Genomic DNA, 6000 nt, shown 5'->3' on the forward strand with positions numbered 1-6000 from the left:
AAAAGAAATTACTAGGATAGATTTCAAACGTATATATAAAGATAGAAAGCCACATGTGAGAGCAAATATTTTCGTCTCCAATCAGAGCACACCATGTGGAAAAGAAGATTATCCCTTAAATTAATTAATTAAACCATTTATTGGGATAATTAATTAATATGGATAATATCTTAATTATATGGTATTATCTCATTAGTCCCGATCTCTTGGACTACAAGGGTCCAAGAGATTTGTGGTCACTCACCGTTTGATATAAATTCAACGGTTCACTCACTCTTGCACTCCTTTTAAGAAACTTTTTTGAACTATTGGATTAATATCCAACGGTAGGTGACCATAATCTCTTGGACTCCTGTGGTCCAAGAGATCGGGACTGATTATCTCATAATTAATAAAGATAATATCATTAATTGGGATATTATCATAATAAAGGGATATTATCTTATAATTAATGAGATAATATCAATAATTCGGGTATTATCTTATCAAAGGGATAATATCCTAATTATAGGATATTATCTTATAATTAACGAGATAATTCAGATATTATCAAGTCCGACTCAATCTCTACGAAACCCTAGCCCCGAGGCCAGGGACGGATCCAGAAATCTGCTCTCCGGGGGTCAACATATATAAGCTCACAATTTTTTACATATAGAAGACCCGTAGAAATGAATGAAAATGCAATAACAGTTACATACATGTAAAAAAATAAAATTATGAGGAACATGTTTATTAGATTGTTATATGCATATTTCGGAAATTAAAAAAACCTGTCCAAAAGGCCATGATAATAAAATTTAAAAAAAGTTAAGTGACCTGGTCCTAGACGGTGTCGTTTTGAGATGAAACTATAGCAAAGAGGAGGAAATGAAACACAGCAGACCAAAGGGAATTTGAGATGAAAAAAATACAGAAGAAAAAGTGGGACCAGAAGCAGCAACGAAGGAACAAAAGGTCATAAAGAAAAAATAAAAAAGGAAGTGGGAGACATCATGCATGCGCGTGTCTTCAGCTGTGGGAATAAAAAAGAAGAAAAGTTTTTGATTGGACCAGCAGACAAAGAACCATATAATATATAACATAGATATAGGCTTTAAAATACATAATATATATAGGACAACGTTGTTTTGACTTTGAGGGAAAAAAGAAAAAAGGAAGCGCAAGCAGCGCTGCATGCTAGAGGATGCTGCGCGCTGGGGAGGAGCAGCGCTTCGTGCTCTTTGGGGACTTTCGTCGAGTAGTTTGCAGGGGTCAATTTTCTCCCCTCTAATGGCAGATCCCAGAGTTGCAGGGGTCACTTGTCCACCTTTGCTCCTCTGTGGATCCGTCCCTGCCCGAGGCTACGAAACCCTAGCCCCGAGGCTCCTATAAATAGATGACTTCAGTCATCATTCAAGGTACGGGTATGATCCTAGGGGGACGGGGGGGTACTCTACCTGTGGTTAGGTTCCCGCTCCTGATTGCAGTTGAGCGGGTAAGGCTACTCAGTTAGTCCGACGACCGAGCCCGTATGTGTAGAGAAACTCGCCTAATCCCCGACGACATTGCCCGGTTTTTTGTACTAGTTACGTCTTATCCTATCAATAAAATCCTATCGCTATTCTCTCAAAAAAAAAAGGTACTTCAAAAACCCTACTTCTAAACCTAGCTCCAAAACCCGAGAAAATACCCGAAGCTCTCTCTCCCTCTCCACTCTCCACTCTCCATATTTTCTCCACACGGCTCCGGCCGCTCGGTTTACACCATACAACTCCGTACCCTTTGCTTAGCTATTGTTTTCCTACAAACACTCGAACTAACTTAGGCATCGGAGGGCCTTTGGCCAACACCCCCCCGGGTGTGGTCTATTTACTCCAATCTTTTTTACAGGAACCGAGAAGGAGAGAGAAGGAAGATCGAAGGTTGAAGGATCTAGAAGCGAATATTCTCCCACGAGATTATTTGCACAAACACCACATATCTTAGACACAATATGATATGAGTACTAGTACAAAGATAAACCTTAAAATCCTAATTCATTATGATTGAGAGGTTCATTAACAACTCAACCAATACATTACATTAAACTTTATAATTGATAAAACAAACCCTTATTATATTACCTGAAAATATCCAAAGAAAAAGGGTTACGTATCTATTCCCAGTTTCAGTCTCAGCAGTAACACCGGGGGCCGGGGGCTGGCCGTGCCTATACTCTCCCAAGGCCGGGGGTTGGGGGGCCATGCCCTTTCGGTTTAGGTAGGCATTTAGAATACGGATGACGGCCGCAATTGACGACTGGCCCGGGTTTGAAGGGTCTATATATATAAGTCGTCCTTTATATAAAAAGAATTTATATCAGTTGACAAGCATAAGGTTATGTGACGAAGTTTATCTTTAAGGTCATTTTAATGTTTGCCGAAACTTTTTAGTTTGTATTATATGAAGGATAATACAACACCCACAAAGAAAATAATATGAGTTGAGTAACATGAGTAGAGGTCATAAATATGAACATCCACATATACCCACACATACATATATTTTCACAAATCGATGGAATAAAAAATACAAACATACATCAGAGTTAAAAAAAAAATTAGAAACTCACTAAAAGGAATTTGCACTAGCTCACGAGCTGAGGCCTCAGAGGAGATGAGGATCACAAGAGCAAACATAAAGCCAAGAAGAAGAAAAGTCTTGGAGGATGATGCCATGTTTTTCTTAACAACACAATTAAGGTGAAGACAAGATTGTTGAGTGAACTTAATGTGGCTTGGCCTCAACCAATTTTTAGACCCTTGAGGATAGAGTGGGGTGGGTGGGGGAAGAGAGGGAGAGAGAAGAATTTCTGTGGACATCGTTGAACTGAAGACGACTAAAGGAGAGGAACACTTGATTTGACAAAAAAACACTCAAAAATTAAATAAAAAATATACAAATATACAAATAAAGGAGAGGAACACTTGTTTTTTACTTTTCCAATTTTTTGTGCCTATAAAAGGACTTACTTTGAAGTCTTTGCATGCCCATTCATATTTAGCTTACTCGTGGACAAACGTTCATTTTCTTTTTGTCCTTCATTTTTTTTTTTCCACAAACGTTGATGGTTTGTCTCCTTTTGTAAATCGTTTAACGAACAGAGAAGAAAATCAAGTCTACACATATATATCTTTAGTAAATAAGTTTCATATGTCTTTGTATGCCTTTTGGTTTTATGAATGAACTCTTATTCTCAAAAAATTTCATATATAAATATATATAGACATATACAATATATACAGATTTTCTCCTATGCGAAGATTCACATGTTATATAGCACGGGTCCTTTTTTTATTTTTTTCATCAAGTGGGTCCATTTGGCTGAGATGAATTCCAGGATTTCTTACCCAAGTATCTAGCCTGAGTGTCCTTATTACTTATTTTTATATTGTAAAGAAAATAAGTCGAAATTACTTATTTTTAATACATTATGATATGAAAGGCTTGCTTGAATTAATTTTAAAACTTCCATCAACATATAGTTACTCTTAATGGAGATTTTCATTGATACACAAATTATGGAAAAAGGAATTGCTAGGATAGATTTCAAATGTATATATAAAGATAGAAAGCCACATATCTTAGACACAGTATGATATGAGTACTAGTACAAAGATAAACCTTAAAATCCTACTTAATTATGATTGAGAGTTTTATTAACAACTCAACCAATACATTACATTGACCTTTATTGACAAAACAAACTCTTAATTATTACCACACAGTACCTGCAATATCCACTGAAAAAGGGTTATCTATTTAATTCCCAGTTTCAGTCTCAGCAACACCAAGTCCTGGTTTTTCATGGTGCCCTTGGCCTTGCCTATACTCTCCCGGGACAGGAGCCAAGGGTGGGGACGGGGATGGGGGTGGTTCCAGTGCCGGGGGAAGAGGGGGCAGGGGCGGTTCCGGTTCCGGTTCCGGTGCCGGGGGCAGGGGTAGGGCCCGGCGCTGCTGCCAGTGCGGGGCTAGGGCCGGGGCAGGGGGCGGGGCCCGGCGAAATGTTCTAAATTGATAGGTATACGGACTGCATGCATCTGACAGTTCGCGCACTTGGACGGCCTTTAAAGGGATAGGTATTGCCCCCTGAAAGAAAAGTAATCTGTATAAGTCTAAAGAATTTATATCACTTTGACAAGCATGGATCGGTTTGTATTTTGTAGGGAGCAAAGCCATGCAAACAGCAGCCTTGTAAAATGAACATAAAATGAACATAACATCGAGAAGATCTTGATAGATTAAGAAATTTCATATGATTTTGTATAAAAAAAATTACTGGGACTATTAATTCACATAAAGGTAGAAATTAGAATAGAGCTACAGTTGGGTCTAGTCTAGGAGGGTAAAAGTGGGTGAGTGAAGATTAAGGGTTTGCTAATTATTATATTGCCCTTAATTTTTAAACTTAATATTAAAATTGTTTTATCTAGCCTAGGGACATAATTCACATTTATACTCAAACCTACAAAGAAAGTTCTCTTTAAAAATGGCATATATGCCAAAGAGTACTTAGTCTAATAGTACATATGTTCTCAATGTTAAAATATGCATCTCAAATTTGAATCCCTTCTTCTCTCCGATAAAAAGAAATGACATAAATACATATGTAATGTATATATTTCTATGATTTGAATGGTAAGTTTGTGGGTTGAAAATGTGTTGAAATATTCATTTTTTAGGTCCTTTTCTTAAATCATCCCTACGAATGATCAACGAATTTAATTAATGACATAGTTTATCTTTAAGGTCATTTTAATGTTTGCCGAAATTTTTTTGTTTGTTTTTGTGATTTTTGATTTGACTGATTATTTGTAAGGATAATACAACACCCACAAAGAAAATAATATGAGTTGAGTAACATGAGTAGAGGTCATAAATATGAACATCCGCATATACCCACACATACATATATTTTCACAGATCGGTGGAATAAAAAATATAAACATACATCTGAGTTAAAAAAAACAAATTAGAAACTCACTAACAGGAATTGCTGGCTTAGTAATTTCCGCTAGCTCACGAGCTGAGACCTCAGAGGAGATGAGGATCACAAGAGCACACATAAAGCCAAGAAGAAGAAAAGTCTTGGAGGAGGATGCCATGTTTTTCTTAACAACACAATTAAGGTGATCAAGACAAGATTGTTGAGTGAACTTAATGTGGCTTGGCCTCAACCAATTTATAGACCCTTGAGGATAGAGTGGGGTGGTGGGGGAAGAGAGGGAGAGAGAAGAATTTCTGTGGACATCGTTGAACTGAAGATGCCTAAGGGAGAGGAACACTAAGTAACATGCAAATTACTGTCCCAGTCTCTCTCTTAAATGAGAGATTCTCTCTCTACTATGAGAGCTCCCTCACCTCTGTGTGAGACTGCTTCCAAACAAATCCACAAGATCTTTGATGTTTCATCTGGAATTGAACACCAACAAATCCACAACACCTTACAATATCTCCCTTCGAAAATTAAAACCATCCCACACCCAACCACCAACCCCCTTTTGCTTCAATTTTTCAAATCCAAAAAGTGGGCAGAGGAAGTAATAAATCCCACCCACCAAACCGGAGAGCAGTAATGGATTCTATAGCTTTGAATGCTATGGCAACAATCTTACTTAATCCTGGAACAAAACATTAATGCGATGTACCCCTCAAGTTAACCCACATGTTTTATTCTCTTGGAGCCCAACAAAGCCAAATCTTGCATCCCTGCAGCCAACAAACCATCCAAAACCAACTGAAACTCCAGCCCAGACGTTACCCACTACTTCAATTATGGGAAACTACGACCCGTATTAGACGACCGTAAAACTAAAAAGCGTTGTGTTTTTAAAAATCATGAAAAACCACAACGGTTCCAAAAGGAACCGTCGTTCTTTAAAAGGCTCAGATAAAAATTACGACCATTAATTTTGAAAACCGTCGTCCTTTAAAAAGCGCTGGACAAAAATTTCATTTACGTTCTAAATTTTCACGAAC

At 37.6% G+C, this 6000-nt stretch overlaps 1 pseudogene across 1 annotated transcript; it reads right to left on the reverse strand.

Annotated features, from left to right (window-relative positions):
- Nucleotides 1–1983: 1983 nt before the first annotated feature.
- On the reverse strand, nt 1984–5342 carry LOC110754541 (uncharacterized; annotated as a pseudogene). Its single transcript, XR_002526320.2, has 3 exons — nt 5006–5342; nt 3743–4110; nt 1984–2105 (listed from the first exon to the last, which is right to left on the reverse strand). The product of XR_002526320.2 is annotated as an uncharacterized LOC110754541 (transcript).
- Between the last annotated feature and the right edge of the window lie 658 nt (nt 5343–6000).

Source organism: Prunus avium, chromosome 4, assembly GCF_965620075.1.
Source record: "Prunus avium chromosome 4, drPruAviu1.hap1.1, whole genome shotgun sequence".
NCBI classification, from domain to species: domain Eukaryota; kingdom Viridiplantae; phylum Streptophyta; class Magnoliopsida; order Rosales; family Rosaceae; genus Prunus; species Prunus avium.